The sequence below is a fragment of the Orcinus orca genome, chromosome 1 (genome assembly GCF_937001465.1).
Source record: "Orcinus orca chromosome 1, mOrcOrc1.1, whole genome shotgun sequence".
Taxonomy (NCBI): domain Eukaryota; kingdom Metazoa; phylum Chordata; class Mammalia; order Artiodactyla; family Delphinidae; genus Orcinus; species Orcinus orca.
The window spans coordinates 7,636,809-7,653,665 of NC_064559.1; the positions used below are offsets into that span (position 1 = coordinate 7,636,809).

The 16,857-nt window shown below is 46.6% G+C and overlaps 1 protein-coding gene and 1 non-coding gene across 2 annotated transcripts in view; one reads left to right on the top strand and one right to left on the bottom strand.

The window, feature by feature from the left end:
- The window catches only part of SMYD3 (SET and MYND domain containing 3), a 714,793-nt gene that overhangs the window by 62,505 nt on the left and 635,431 nt on the right, over positions 1-16,857 (bottom strand). The window lies entirely within an intron of this gene.
- LOC117201838 (small nucleolar RNA SNORA66) lies at positions 3,663-3,795 on the top strand. Its single transcript, XR_004483967.1, has one exon. It is a non-coding gene; the product is annotated as a small nucleolar RNA SNORA66 (small nucleolar RNA).

Genomic DNA, 16,857 nt, shown 5'->3' on the forward strand with positions numbered 1-16,857 from the left:
ACACACATGCACGTGTGCACACCTTGAGCCTTCTCCATGCTGAAGCGTCACCAGCTTCTCAGCCTACCCACTCCAGAGCAAGCGAGAGAGGGGCAAGTATCAAGGGTCTCGGGCTACCTGTTTTCTCCAGGCTGGGCTTGTCCCATGTGAGGGCTGAACAAGAGTAGGGCAGGCAGCCTTCCTTACTCTGCCACTTCGGGACTTGCAGTCGCCCCTGTGTTTCCATCTCTGGATTACCACTTCAAGCTTCACTCCTCACTCTTGCTGTTCGAGTCTTCAGATCACCATCCTGCCTTTGCTCCCTATTTTCTTACTTCTCCTGATTCTTTCTTTCACCTTCCCCCAAGAACGCAGTCAGCCCCTGAGTCCTGTTGTTCTCTCCCTCCCTCAGCCTGTGCCGCAGGGTCCCCCTTCCATCACGTCCTGCTCCCTCCACTTCCAACTTCTCTCCCTGACGACTTCCTTGTGACATTCCCACAGCCCACATGTCCATACATCCAACACCGTGCTCCCCGTGCCCCCAGACTCCCGGCGCTCTCGCTTCTCTGCAGAGCGCCCCGGCCCTTCAGGGTCAGAGGCCCTTCCACTCCCCGAAGAAACAGCAGCATCCAGGAAGCAGGGCTGCGTGCGAAAGCGCCCCCTTCAGGTCAGATGCAGAGTGCGACGGGAGGGTGAGCATCCTCTGACACAGGTGCGCAAAGAGCACAGCAAGGAGGACACAGCGCGGGGCCGAGGCAGCTACGGCTCAGCCGGAAGGTCCACCACGTCCTGCCTCATCCAAAGACTCGGTTCTACACATTCTGCTTCTTACACCCAGACCCAACCTCAGCTGTTCAGGACCCCAAAACTAGTTTCTGTGAACGGTCTGCAAGCAGCTCATGCACCGGAACTAGCAGGTAGTGTTGTCCTAGGCTGGAGGCACTATCTTCCACTCTAGAAGTCCCTCTCCTCGCCTGTCCAATGAAATGACAACTTTATGGGCTTGAATGCACGGAGTCTGGGATTATTTATGACGAGAAGTAGATTTAGTGGCCCTGAAGCAGACTAAATGATGAGTGAGTTTATGCAAATGAACATTTTCAGGCTTTGTCGGAACGCGTAAATAACGTTAATCACAGGAGTAAACTGTGCTCCACACGTTGCTCTGCCTGCATCCTGGCAGCAGCGCTGACACGAGGCATCCATCCTGCCCTGGAGTAGGTTCTCTGTGATGTCTGCTCGTGAACCAGTGAGCCAGAGAGGATTCCTGTGGCACCTCCAGCCCCGGGCTGCACCTGCCCACCTCGGACTGCAGCGCAGGAATTCACACCAACCGCATAAGCAGCTGGCATCAACTCCAGACACCCCAAGGGGGCATCTGCACTTAATAACAAAAGCCTGAGACACCTACCAGGCAGCAGCTGGCCTAAGGCACGTGGCCACTTTACCAGCCTCATTCGGGGCCCTTTGTCCCTCCCCATCCTTCATCTCTCCATTGCCCCCAAGCACACTAGCCTTTGCGCGAATTCTTGAGTATCCCATATACCTCCTGCCTCAGGACCTGCGCGCTTCTCTCCAAGGCTGGCCCATTGCCTCGGCTAATTCACATCACTTTCTCAGAACAGTGTATGTACCCTTCCGAACGCCACCTCTCTCCACCCCAGACCACGTCAGGTCCTTCCATCTTAAGCTCTCATAACAGTGTATCTTCCCTTCATAGCTCTAACACAGTGCCTAACTACATGCTGTATCTTTAGACTCATGTCATTAAGGTATGCCTCTCACACAGGGGTGTGAGCTGCCTGGTGGCAGGATTCATATATGCTTTTAAAAAAAAATACTATATCTAAGAGTGCTTGGTACATGGGAGATAGATAATAAATAGTTAAATATTTAAGAAGCTGATGAATGGATGGTAGTAAGAATGCACCTTAGGTGAGACAGAGAGCCCTGTCATGCCTGTGTAAACAAGCAGTGGACTGCTGTAGGGCATACTGGCTGAGAACAATGAAATCTATGGATAGCAATGGGTGAAAACCTTGTTCTTAAAGACTATATTTTGTATAAAGCATAAGGAAAGACTAGGATTTTTTCTGTAATTAGTAATAAGGATCCTAAAACAAGCAGTAGACAACCCAGCACCACCCATGGGAGAATGAGAGACGCCCAGGGGCAGGTCCCCAGGACCTGGGAGAAGGGTTCAGTCTGGCTGATGAAAGAGACTCTTTCCTTGGACCCTGTGGCTAAACATTAGCATTACCTTCCCGGTGGGGAAGAGACAGAAACTAAGAACAGGGCACATGTGTGGTTAGTTGTACATAATTGAATGAATTTTATGTAGTTCTCATTACACAGCATGGGACTTAGTGATTCTCGACAAATTCTTTGTTCATCACATAAAATCCTGTGTTGAAGAAGCCCTCTAGATATTATGATGTAGGGGTGCCAGGACTCACTAGGTCCAATTTGGCTTTTAAAGTCAAGTCTCTGGTGGACAAACCAAATAAACAGCCCCACTTAGAGAATTCGATCTTAAAGAAGTTTATTTTTGTCTGGGTGTGCTACATATTATACTAGAACCAATTACAAATGTTTAAAATAGCTAAACTTTAAAAAATGTGTTTGATGCTTTTATATGTAAAAGAATTTTCAAAAACAATAATAATGCCAATAAACAGAGTATCAGATTTGACAAGGTAGATCACTAAGTGGTTGAAAAACTTCTCCCAGAGGATGTTGATTAACATTTCCCTCCGTCCTGGAGGGCACTGGAAACAGGCCATCCTTGGCCTGGATTTATTCAACGTCTGTAGCCACGATCTGGATAAAGATATTTAAGACATGTTTATCAAACCTGCGGTTGCTAGAAAGTTCAGAGTAGGGATAATAGCTCTCTAATCTTGGCCATGTTACTTAATCCATTGGACTCTCCATTTCCTCATCTATAAAATGGGGATAATGATTCCTTTCTCAGAGAGTTATTGTGAAGCATTAACGAGCTAAAAGTATGTAAAGTGAGCCAGTAAAGTTAGTTATCCTCCTTCATATGCAGAGTGGTGGCATCAGGATTAAAAAAAAAAGTCTCAAGTTGGAAAAATAGGCTGAAACTAACAATTATTACACCCCAATAAAAGGGGAATCCTACATTTAGTTTTCCAAAAAAATGACTTTAGGGAAGGATCCACACAAAAACAATGGCACATGAAGAAAACAAATGAGTGGCAGACAAACAAACCAAAACAGAAGATCAAAAAACAAACTTGGAATAATATCAAATCATGTTCTTCCAAAATATTACAATGTCATTTAGTCTTGATCAAGGCTTTGCTATAGCAGTCAATCAGTCCCATCCGTTAAAGGAAGGTTGTGTGTTGTACAGTTCAGTCCAATGATTCCTGGAGAACTGACTTCAGGAATGTCTAAACATTGCTGTGAACATATTCCACTGTGTTTTATTTTATAATCGTTTGATTTATTTAAAATATTTGAGTTACTTTCAGAGTACCCCGCATATAAGCAAAAACTTACTGAAAACTCACATAATGGGAGAGATCTGACCCAACAGTGTTCCTGGGATGGAGTTCTCCAAGTTTTCAGGGCCACCAGCACAGCAGGCTCCTACAAGGCCACCACAGGCCTCAGCTACATGAGTCCTAGGGTCAGAGTCAAATACTAACCTCCCCGTGCAAACTCGATCACTAGCTCTGCATGATGTTGCAAAGGTGAGGGGAACCAGGTTTGCTAAAGTAATTGTGGTGATAGAAATGTGTTAGCCTTGGATGCTACCGAGGTGGCCCATTCTGTCCCAGTACATTGTAAAAACAAACAAACAAACAAAAAACAACAAATACTAACCTCCCCTTCTCCCCAGATCATGAGCTGACTCTTTCTTCTTCTTTACTATAAATTGTAAAAATAGCTACTTGATAGTAAGATCAAAACGAATTTTATTTATTTATTTAATTTCTTGCCAAATGATTAGTTGTTTTTAAGATGACTTTTTTAAGAAACTTCTTCTGCCTCCCAAAGCAGAAGGACTGCTATATTAGAGATGGAATTTGATCACGCTTTGGATACCCCAGGTCAGTGGCTACAGACTGTCGTCTAGGGCCTGGCTCTGGGCTCTGCAGGTTTCTGGCTTCTACGGTGGTTCCAGTTTCTAGTGTTCCCTCATGGGCCTGTCTGTGACCTAAAATCCCATAATTAAACAAAAAAATAACAAAAGTCAAGCTGTGAAGAGGGCGGGGAATGGACTTGACTCCCCACTCTGGAAGGCCAGCACTGCTCCCTGAAATGATAGAATAAGAGGAAAAAGACAGGACCGGGAAGCCAGAGCCATGGGCCTTGTCCTAGTCTGACCCTGGGCAAATTTCTTAACTCACTGAGATATGATGCTCTCATCTGTAAAGCGAGTGGCTGCAGCTCGATTGTCTTTAGAATCCTCTCCAGCTCTGAAATTCGATGATCTGTTAACGGCCTTAGCACATAGGTAGACTGGCCTTTGGGGGATTTATGGATTCCCCCCAAATCCCCACCAAGAGTGGCCGAAATGAGTTAAGGAGCATGAATGTTTAAGACTCACAGGGCTGGCAGTGAAGCTCTACAGTTTCTAAAAATGCCTCCTATCTTTCCTCATTATCTGATTCACAGAACCTAATTTAATGGTGAAATTCCGGAACGGCATGCCAGAACCTCCGACTGTGACATGAAAGATGGTCATCTCGGGCATGGGGCTCAGTTACGAATGACTTGCCATATGCTCAAGCACTCTGCCATTTGCCTCCAGCTGTTTATACATCACACCGAGGCCAGGAGAAGCGCCAGTAACAAACCATCGGCAGCAACAAAAACAGCAATTTATGCAAGGTTTTTGAGACACAATTGCTGCTGCCGCTGTAAAACATGTACCACTCCAGACTGGTATTTTAGGTTGAACTGTATGAACTTGCCAATTTCGTAGATAAAAAATGATCAACTAGCAATAGTTTCATATGGTTAAATCTACACAAAGATCCCTGATAGCTGGGGAAAGTAGAGTTCTCCAGGCCTCCCTCTGTGTGCAGTAAACAGAAGGAAGATAGATGACAGTCCAGACACAAAGCCAGGGCACGTGGAGGCTAAATGGTTCTTATACAACAAAAGGACAGTCATGGAGATGCCTTCTGGAAGTAGTGGAATTAGGTGAGGATTCCAGGAAAAGAACAAATTCACTATTTCTAGAGTTAACAAAAATTAATAGAAAAATGACAGAGTCACAAAGTTTCGAAAGTTTTTAAAAATTTGATGTACCTGATTATGAAGGCAACACAAGGGGAAACAGAGAGCTGGAGAGAAACAATGTTGTATCCTTTGAGCCCTGGATCCAGCTATGCCTGAAGCTAGATATTCCTGGACTTTTCAGTTACATGAGTCTTCCCATTACAAATCATACTCACACATACACACAAATAAGAATTATGATATACACAAAAGCTTACGATGCTAGACCAGACTGTCTTAAAATGTTGAAATGAATCACAGAGAGGCAGGACCCACTTCATAGCAAAAATTCAAAAAAGCTTAGGCTTCTAGTCTGATTCACAAATCCACAGGGTCAAGCCCCAGGCAGCTGAAAACTACAGAGATGAATTGTTTATCTAAGATTCTGGGTAAAAGAAAAAAGAATATGTTTCCTGTCAAAACAGGAGAAATGAAAGAGAAGCTTCTCACATCCATAGATTTGGCCAGTGTGTTAGTGTCTAATGCAGAGCTGAGAAGGAAAGAGTCAGGCTATTTCACAGTTAGGTCTTCAGAATATAAGCTTGTTAATGCCCTCATTCATAGGCAAGAAGTTGGAGGTGAGGTGAAAATTACACAAGCCAAGAGCTAAGATTTGATTAAAATTATCAAATTATTAGATTAAAACTATTAGAATATTCCCATATTATCCTAATAATAAAAATATTAGAATAGTACTCAATGTTCCAAGTCAATTTTGTGTCTTTTCTGAGCTGATTAAACATTTGCAGATGTGCAATGCAGAAAGTAACAGCCCGCTGCTCATTTGTGTCCTAAGTCTTCCTGGCTACATGCTGCTGTTATAATTTACTGTTTTAGGCAAATGAAGATTGATTTTAATTTACTGCCAAAATTTGTGGCATGGGCAAAGGATAAGCTGGAACCAAAAACATATTTTGCTTTTTACCCTCTATTAGTCACCATTTGAAAATCAGTACTCAGTGTTCACCCCATTCGTGGCTCCAGACCACCAAACGAAAATTGTGTCCTCTTCCCAATTCCGACTGATGATGCGCTGTGCCATTATCCTGTGAGCTAATATGAGACTCAGTAGCTGTCCCACCTGACAAATACGCCTTCAGAATCCAGGCTCGAGCACATTACTTGAAGAATCTGCAGCTAGGAGTTTAACATAACTTATACTCCCAAGTCCCTCACTACAGGTTCTGTATGCAGCATATGACTTGAGATAGAAGAGTAAAGAAACCAGAGAGTTTTTTTTTTCTTTCTTATCCCATCATCGAATTGGTTTTGGACATTCCTTCCATCCCTGTGGCCATCTATTACATACTGAGGGCCCCCTATGTGCCTTGGAACAACTTAGCTGCTGGGAAGACGGTGATGAGTAAGACAGTCTTTCCAGTGGTTCAGCTTCTTTGTTATTCATAGGGATGATCAAAGGAAGAGACAGAGAAGAGGAAGAATTCTAGTCTGGAGAGGTGTGAGAAAGTATTCTAAAAGTACTCCAAAGTGGGGATGCAGAATTAAAATGTACCCAAAAAAGAATGCCAATGCACCACCCCATAGGTCGGTAATTAAAACATTAGCAGCCAATATTTGTTGAGTGCTTATTTTGTACCGTGCATTTTGCTAACGTTTAACTCCTTTAATCCTTATTACAATAACCCTGTGAAGCAGGTACTGTCAATATACTCACTTTAGAGACGGGAAGAATGAGGCTCAGGGAAGCTAAGAAACCCATGTCTAAAATAAGGGACCTCAAGGCAATGGAGTTGCAGCACAGCCCTATTTGACTCCTATCTGAACTCTTAGCTGCTATGCGATACTGCACTAATTTACTGGTAAACTTATATCCTGCCAATTTGGGACACGTAGTATTTCTCAAGATGAGTTTTCAAAATGGGCTAAAAAAAAAGAAAGCCATGTCTTCTCAAAAGTTAGAAATGAATCTGATTGAGGACAGGGCCTGAAGGTGGGCCTCTGCTACAAATCACGAGTGGGCTGTGGTCCAGCCTCTGCGGCCCACATCGAATCCCCTCCCAGCCAGCACCTGAGCACATCCTGCTGCCGCAGCGGGGCTGCGGGCAGGTGGGAGCTCTGCTCCGGGTGCGCTCAGCTCGGCTTCTGGCCAGGGTCACTCTCCTCAGCACAGAGACCCGGGAGCTGACCAGGTCTCTGTGGGAATGCTGGCCTCAGATCAGAAGTCAAGAAATGACTTATGAGCACAGCCCTGCACTGCAAAGACATTTTTACCAACAAAGAGAAAAAAATTAGGAGAGCGATGAAGGGAAGGAGAGAGGGAAAAAAACACTTGGCCAAGGCCAGACAGGGTCAACCAATTAAGCCTCCCAACTTCTGGCCAAATGTTGATTCCTTGTTCACTGGTGACAAGTCAGGAATGGACTCTAAATTGTTCAAATCTATTTGAGGGAAGCGAGGCTGGCAGTGGCGATATCAGTACTGGCACATGTTAATGAGAGCAGTAAGCCAATTTGAAAATGGCCTTTCGTTCCTGGACTGGTAGTATTTTCTGGTCTCTAAGAAACCAAATAAAATTAAAACGCACCATTAATAACAAAACAATACTATCCCCCTTCCCGTTCAGATGCGACTGCATCTGATCAAAGCTGAATTATTAAATGTCTATAGATTAATCCCATAACTCTCAAGGGCCTGGAGTTTGTAATTTCCCTGAAAAAACAGGCACAATCTATACCGTGAAAAATTTAATTGCACTTTAATTACCAGTTAGGCTGACTAGCATGAGATATGGGTGCCTTCAAGTTCTAACAGTCATTATGATTCCAAGAGAATTCTGAAGGGAAATAATTGAATCTCTGGGGAGTATTCTCTTCTTCTGCCACTGCCAAAATCAAAATGAGAGCAGGAAAAGATGTAAAGGGTGATTCAGATTCTTCCAGGTCATAACCCAGGACGGCCCCCAGCAACAACAAGCTGGCCGTTCCCAGGCAGCTGCGCTACACGTTTGGTAATAGGCTAAGACAGAAGTCGGTCTCCTGCAGTGGAGTTCTGGTACGTTAAACAGATAAAGGCTCTGGGCTGGGGTGTTTCTTTTCGTTTTTAAAATCAGATCCAAGATAGCATACTCGTTTCTTGGTTTCTCGGCGCTGGGCCCCCGTGTGGGCATGTGCCCTCCACCTCCACAGCACCCGTGCACACACAGGCTCCTCTCCCACCTGTTTCCATGACGTTTCAAAAACATGCTTTCTAAAGGAACAAGGGAAGAGAGTAACACTATCACGGAAGTCTCTAGCAAAAATGGAAAAGGGAAGAATTCAAGAGGATACGAGTTTAGCCTTCTAATGCTTTCACTTTATCAGAGAACCGACTGCCTGGGGAGACGGCAGCCTCCTGAGAGCTGGTGCAGGAGGTGAAGGGGCCTCCTAGATGCCCCAAGGTTCTTGAGGTGTTTGCCGTGTGTGTGTGTGTGTGTGTGTGTCTGTGTGTGTGTGTGTGTGTGTGTGTGTGTGTGTGTGTGTGTGTGTGTGTGTGTGTGTGTGTGTGTGTGTGTGTGTGTGTGTGTGTGTGTGTTTCCACCTCCATTGCAGAATGCCTCGGCCTCTTCTGGGGGACACTGTCCCACGCCAGCACAGGACTTTTTGTAATGGGAAGAAATGCGGCTGTGCTTTTTTAAAGTCAGGCTGGGGTCAAAATATGATTTTTCACAAGGTCTCCAAGCAGCTTGGAGCTCTGTACTGACTGCAGCTGCTCTGTGCTGCCGGGTTCATCGCCTCAGCGTTAGCGATCATTTGGTAGCTGGATTACAATTTCGTCTGCCAGGTAAATGTTCAGATGCTCAGAATCATCTACCACTTTTCTCTTCTCCAAATGTGCATCTGTTTTCCTTCTCGGAGGCTCTGTATCGAACTGCACCGAAATACAGTGCTGCACTGGGCTTGGGCGGGATTTGCATGTCCCTCTCTCAGGGACCCAATAGCTGGGTTGAACAGCTCCCATCCCAGCCACGTGGGTCCCAATCTACAGAGGAAGCACAGGCCCTCTCTTACGGAGCCCCATGGTTCAAGAGGAGGAGGTAGCAGAGTGTAACTCTGCCATCAATACTTAGAGGTACCCCTTCTCGGAGCACCGGCCGTTGAGTTCCTTGGGGTGGCAGCTAGGCCCACAGACACAAGATACTCAGGTTAGGAACAAAGAGGGGGACAACGTCAGAACGCCATTCTACAGATCACCAAGTAAAGACTGTGAGCTTGTAGCATGAGGCAGCGAGACGCAGCAGACCTCCTAGCTCGGGCAAAGTGGACAGAAGGACAGCAGGGACGCCGAAGACACCTGGGCAGAAGGAGGCTTTCTTCCCTCCGTTCATGCTCTGTGGGTGGAAGCCAGGATAGCACAGCTCCTGAGTTCCAAGTCTCCCCCAAATGTTCCGCACTCCATTTCCAGAACTGTAAAGGTCCTCGTACAGACAGGACTGGAACTGACAAATGAGTATGAGTGGTCAGGAGGTCATTCTGCGGCATCGCCTCCCCATCACTCACCGAAAGTTGTACCTCCACTCGAGCCACTCCTTCCAGGCCCGGTGGGACGGCTTGAGAACTGATCGACGCTCTGAGCTGCACTCCCGCTGGTCCGCTCTCTTCGGAGCCTTGAGGGGCTGCACGTCCGTGGACCTGATCGGCAGCATTAGGTTTGAAGAGGCTGGAAAGGGAAAGCCATCAGGGCTTCTGTGTCTAGCCCGTCTGAGCCCTGGGGGTCTGCATCAGAATGCTGCAATTTGAATGACAGAACTGAACTGGGAGCTGTGGAGAGAGGACCAGTTTCCAAAGAAGTCCTCAGTGGAAAACTGAAATACGATGGCAGCAGGATGCTACAAAGGGATCCAGCTGCTAGAGCCACGTGGCCTGGGAGACTGAGGAAATGCTGTTGCCACATGGAGGCAGACGGAAAAAAAAATTACCAGGGAAGATTTTTTAGTAGCTACTGAGATTATCAGATATTCTGGCCAAAGTCCCCGATGCTTGTTGTCCTTCCAATATTATTCTCTCGCCTCCCTTCAGGCTCACTGGTGCATCTTCCAATTCAACAGGGCCTCCTGTCTCTGAACGCAGAACTAGTCCCTCTCGGAACTTAAAAGTCTGAAGGCTGCATTGCAGCTGCCACATTCGGGCAGATCACTGATGCAGACTCCTCCGGCCTTCCCGATATCCTGGTGTGATGTGAATGAACACCGTGCAGCAGGTAAACAGAGCGCTAAAGTGCAAAGCACGACTCTTATTTATAGATCAAACACCTGCCATCAATTTAAACAGTAGTTTAAATCTAACTTGAAAGTTGAGCAAGAGATTGAACGCCCCCTTGAAGCAAGCAATTTTGAAGCAGCAGTTCATGTATACAGATGTGTTTAAAGCCTACTTCAGAATGCTGTAATTATCATCAAAAAGACAGATTCCATTAGATATCTGTTATGCTTTTAGCATCTGTACTCCCAGACAGATTTGAACAAATGGTGAAAGCCTTGGGTTTCTTAACACTATACTTTTAACATTATTTCTTTAAAGGGCCGGGGCTTAGAATTTTCAGAATTTGGAAAACCATCTGATCAGAGGTTTTTGGAACAGATGATGATACAGTTTGGCTGTTCCTGTCTTTTCAACCACAGTTCTACGTCCAGCCTCTCTCTCTACCAGGTACATAACAAACTTAATATTTAGAGCAAGCTATCTTCCTAAACACAAATCAGTGAAGAGTGAAGGCATCTCTAATCACAAGCAAATAGTGGGGGGGCGGGGTAGTGGTGGTGGGATGAATTGGGGGATTGGGATGGACATATATACACTAATATGTATAAAATAGATAACTCATAAGAACGTGCTGTATAAAAAATAAAAATAAATCACAAGCAAATAATAACCATCATTTCTTGAATGTTAAAAATTAGGCGATATGCGGTACAGGGGCACCATGGATATTATTCCATTAATACTTCTGATGAGCTCTTGAAGGTTGGTATTATTACCTTCACTTTACAAATAATAAAAACTGAGGGTCTGAGAGGTTAAGCACACTGCCTGAGATCACCTAGCTAGTAAGTGGAAGAATCTGGATTTGACCATGGGTTGGCCGGGCTCCAAAGCCCTTGTTCTTTCCTCTACATCACACTAGCTTAGAAAAAGGCCCTTCTTTCTTGCATAGATTGTCTCAAAATTGATTTTCCATTTACAGGGATATGGAACGTCCTTCTGGAAGTAGGTGATGACTATGTTCAGTGGCCGGAAATCGGTTTGACCTCTGGGACATGAGTCAGTCCAGGAACGGGATTCGGCTGCAGGCCACATCAGTCAGGCAGGTCATTTCCCTCAGTGATTATTTCTTCTCCCCCAGGAAATCATAAGAATGGATTGGAGACCTTTTACATTCCTTATAATTCTAAAGTTCTATGTGTTTCTGAGTCATGACTGCTTTACCCTCTGCACTGATGAGGACCAGCTTGTGCCCAGAAGGACCTGTACTATTTCAGTTCCTTCAATGTGCCAGCCCTCCTCAAGCAGGAGCTGTTCCCGTGGACTGTAACACCCTCCCCGCTCCACCAGGTACCTCGACAGCTGTGTGATGAATGGACAAGGCAAGGCGTGAATGCAGACAGGTCTTCACTGTGCTCTGTGGACGGTGTGCCTCCCAGTTTCCTCCTTTATGACCAACATAACACCTACAGCCTGAGTCAACCCTGAGTGAGGGAGGTATGTTGTCTGGGAAAACATGCTTGGGGGTAGGTCTAGGGAACCATCCCCTCATCAGGGTAACCTACAGAGAACATTCCCAGTCACCTGCCATGCATGAGAAACTCACCCAGTAGCAGGAATAAAAAAAGAGAGAGGCAGCCACTCAAAGGGCCGGGGTGATAGAGAAGCACTACCTTGTTTATCAGGATATAATAATTAGCACCTCTTTTTTTCTTTTTTGGTACAAGCTACTGTGAGTGAGTGAGTGAATCTGAGAAATGGGCAAGCCAGAGAGTTTGGTTTCAGCAAGGATGGAGAGGCAGCTGGGCATGGAGGCAGATGAAGATACAGAGTGGCAGTAATGGTGATGAGACTGCTTCTTTCATTTGCAAAGGTCCCTGAGATAAAATTTACAAGGGTCAACACACAGCCTGAGAGGCAAACCTCCCTCCCCCAGGTGCAGGCTCAGCAGCTGGCCTCAGAATAAGATTAAATGAATCCCACCCTTGAAGGAGGGAGGCTGCCCAGGCAGAAGAATCACACCTTAGAGATGGCAAGGAAGGAAGCTATTCCCTAGCCTAAGAGCATTTGGGAGAAGTACGTGAATAGTAATTATTTGAAAAGAGATAACCAAAAAAGACTTCCAAGGCCAAGGCCTAGTCAAACTAATCTACTCAACCTTTACAGCAAGGCTAAAGACTAGGTGGGTAATGGCCTACCCATCAAAGAGCTTATTATGATTTCTAGACGCTCCACAGAAGGGCTGCAAATAAGACCAGAGCTGGAGAAGGCTCTGGAAACCACAAAGTAGAAGTGGAACTAGGAGTAGCTGTCCTCAGGAGAAAGGCAACATTTAGGATGTCATCAGAATATTAGCACCGAAACTGTTCTTCCATTTGGGTTACCTCGTGGGGCCTCATCTATGCGCAGATGAATCACTGGTATGAAATGAGCTAAAATATTAATTGTAGTTGCTTTTAGGTGATGGGGTTGTTTGGAGGAGTCCATTGTTGTACCTTTTTAAAAAAACAATGATAGTATAACTTTTATAATCAGAAGGGAAAAAGGGGAAATAAACAGCTGTCCTTAAATCCTGTGAAAGCTGCAGAAAGGAAGCTAAGTCCAGGTCAGCACACTTACTGTCTAGCAAAGGAGTAAACCATGACTATTACATGAGCTATTAAATACGGTTTGAACTGCAGTTCCAAGGGAAAGCACTCGAATTTCTGGGATCCTCTTGCTTTGAACAGAAACAATTTAATAATGTCATTTATAGCCATGTCCGATTGTCCAAACCATTGTCTTCACAGAAATATTAGAAAATTAAGGTGGAAAAATTTGTGAGGCAGCAGCAAGTGTAAGGACGGATACAGCTCAGCTTTTTAAAAGAAGATTCCTTCTTTCTCGATCTTCTCATTTAATTGGGGGCAAATAGAGAACTTCATTGTTGCCCCACACACTTGTTTCAAAGCCTTGTCCTTCTAGTACTGAACACGTGCAGCCCCAGGACCTGTGAAATGAATGCTGCTGCAGGATTTTATTTAAATGACATGTTTGATCTCCTGTGCTGTGTAAGTGGCATTGCTGAGGAGCTGCTCTTTCCAAAGGATTTGAGGTCACTTGGCTTGTACCGGCTCTGCCAGGAGCTCCAATGAGGAACACTTCGGGACGTTCCACCTGACAGAACTTTAGAATTTGCAGCAGGTATATTTTCCTCAGCTTCCGGATCCTTGGGGATGACCTTATACTATGGATTCCGTCACACATACACTCTCTTCACTGAAGGCTCCCAGGATATCTTCATCACAAAAGGGCCTCGGTTAGTGCTTGAGATGGAGTGCAAACCAAGCTCACAGAGGACCAGGTTGGACAAGGCCAGAGCAGGACAACGGTCTTGATCCTTTCTCCGCATCTCCAGGTACAGCCTCCAAGGAAAACAACTTTAAAGCAAGCCAGGCAACTGTTGCTACCAAATAGTGGGATATTCAGTGTAAGAAACAGAAGATAGTCTTATATCCGTGACGCCCCCACTATGCCCCAAGGCTCCTTCCCAGACGCGCAGGGATGACGACTCCATTTGTGGCTAAGCATTCCCACTGACTTGCCAGGGGTTGGGGCTCTAGTCTGGGATATGCTCCAGTCTTCCTTCTAAAGTTATAAACAGATTCAAAACTTAACGGAAATCTGGGCCCCAGGAACAGAGAGGAGGCTCTTGTTGACAAATGGAACGTCATGGTGGCAGAACCAGAAGAGCTGCTGGTTAGCTCAGCATGAAGTGTCCCTTCCTCCCACCCAAGGGTGCACGTGGACATCACACCTGTGTTCCCCTTCTTCCCTCGGTCACCCAGTCCCAGCAGCGTGCTCTAATTTTTCTTGAAGTGTAGCTTATGGATAACCTGCATCAGAATAGTTGGGGCCAAGCAAGGAGATATTAGAGAGTTGGGGCCTAGGGAATCCGTATGCTTAACCCCCAAGCCATCCTGATGCATATTAACATTTGAGCATCACACCCAAGGAAGTACTCAGATCCTGTTGCCAACAGCAACCTGGTGGGTGGTGGCAGAAGCCACTGGGTCCCTGCAGCGCCTCCTCTGTGTGGTTGCTGTCCTGCTCGATGGCATTAGAATACCCTTCACGGATAAGGATGGTGACAGAAGGTAACATCTTTAGCACTTTGTAGCCTACAAAGTTTCTCCATAGCCTCTGCCTCGTCACATCAACCCCTCTGAGGTATGAATTAGAATCTCTATTTTCACAAACTCAGAAACTATGTGCCCTAAAAATACTGCCCAGCCTGCTGGTAAGTAGCTGAGCTGAGGCTGTGGACCTGGGTTTGGTGATTCTAAAGCCTATGACCCAGCCATTCATTAGTGCTGCCCTTCAGGTGTCCACAGTGGCTTCCCTGCACCGTTTACCTTCTCTGGTGAGTGGGTAAGATGCAGCTCACAGTTCTTTTAAAAGAGCAGTGCACCTCTGTGGAAGAAGATGGGCCAGGGTACCCCAAAGATATTTGGGGCAAAGCCTTGGGATGTGGGGAGGGGTCAGCATGTCCAGTGAAGCTTAAAGGGGACAAAACAACAGATCTAGGAGATCCTTCCTACAGTCAGCCACTACCAGATATCTATGCCAAGAAACCAAGATTTTTCTCCAAATGGATTACAATTGAGTAGAAGAGAAAGTCAAGTCTGTTTCCTTGCAGACCTCAGTGGCAAACGCCCCACAGACAGCGTTCCTTGGGGGCACAGCACCCTCACTCTATCCAGACAGGCCAGGGGGAGTGGGGCTCACTCTGGCGTTGGCTGTAATCACGCTCAGCTAAGCAGGATCCTCAGACACTCTTCGGAATGGGAGACTGAAACAATGCGATATTCAGCTGAGCCAGTGCAAGGCCAGATATCACGTAATCCAAGGCGACCTCCACTGTCGCGGCCTCTCCCGTTGCGGAGCACAGGCTCCGGATGTACAGGCTCAGCGGCCATGGCTCATGGGCCCAGCCGCTCCGTGGCACGTGGGATCCTCCCGGACCGGGGCACGAACCCGCGTCCCCTGCATCGGCAGGCGGACTCTCAACTGCTGCGCCACCAGGGAAGCCCCCTCCTCTACTTCTTCAATCAAAAGACATTTGTACACATGTGGCATAAGGCCCATTTAAAAAAATTCCAGTGAGACTGTCCTCAAGTCTACCAGAACAGGGCTGAGCCAAAGTGAGTGTTTAATAAACAGAACTGGAGGGTGAGCAAGACATGCCTTGCTCCGTCGGCCCAGGGCGGGTGCCTTGAAGCACCCAGATGCTGTGAGAGCAAAGGGGTTTTCATTCTCTGTCTCCCTAATTATTACAGTCTCTGTCTGCCACCCTCAGGCACTAGGGCCCTGCAGAGGGAGAGTTCAGCCCTTTGGTGTGAAATACAGAGTGACAGAGGCCTTCGGCTTCAGAAGAAAGGGGCTGGATAAGCAAGTACAAAAAGGAACACAGGAGCTTCCCAGGTGGCTCAGTGGCTAAGAAACCGCCTGCCAATGCAGAGAACACAGGTTCGAGCCCTGGTCCGGGAAGATCCCACATGCCACAAAGCAACTAAACCCGTGCGCCACAACTACTGAGACTGCGCTCTAGAGCCCGGGTGCTGCAACTACTGAAGCCCGGGCTCCTAGTGCCCGTGCGCCGCAACAAGAGAAGCCACTTCAATGAGAAGCCCGCACACCGCAAGGAAGAGTAGCCCCCGCTCACCACAACTAGAGAAAGCCCACATGCAGCAACAAAGACCCAACACGGCCAAAAAAAAAAAAACTTCAAAAAAAAAAAAAAAGGGAACACAGGAATGGCATTTAGAGGACCTGATTCATATCGTCTTTTTCCATCTTCTTTAGGACAATTTTTAAATCCATTTTCTTTCTCTCTTCCTCCCTCTCTGCCCCTTCCCTAAGCTTTTCTGTGCTTGAGCTCTCCCTCCCCGCCCCCCCGCCTCCCCCAACACACAGAATTGTGAGTGCGCTCCTGTTTCCGAGGCTGTAGCACCTGTGCTCAGAGAAGCATACATTAGAAAGGCAGGGAAGGAAGAGGGGAAATAAAAGCAAGTATCCTTTTAACCTCAACCATCTAAATCCTACCACCAGTCTCGGTAGGATTTGTCAACTTCAGCCACATGGCCAATCTTCATAGATGCTCATTCAAGAAGCTCTCACCGTGCCCACGTGTGCTTTATTGACTCTCTCGTCTGCCCACCCCCCCAGTCGTTCACTTAGGTGGTCGGGCGACCTTTCAGAAAAGCCTGGACGCGGGATTTCTGCTCTCCTTTTCCGCTGAAGAGAGGACGGGCACAGTGGCAAGAATGCCAAACGAGAAAAGAAACTTGGAATGACTTCCCTGATTCAGTCCCAGTCTTGACCCGGGAGGAAACCGCACTGGCGCGGAAGCTCCGGCGGAGCCCCAGGCGCCGCGGGCCAG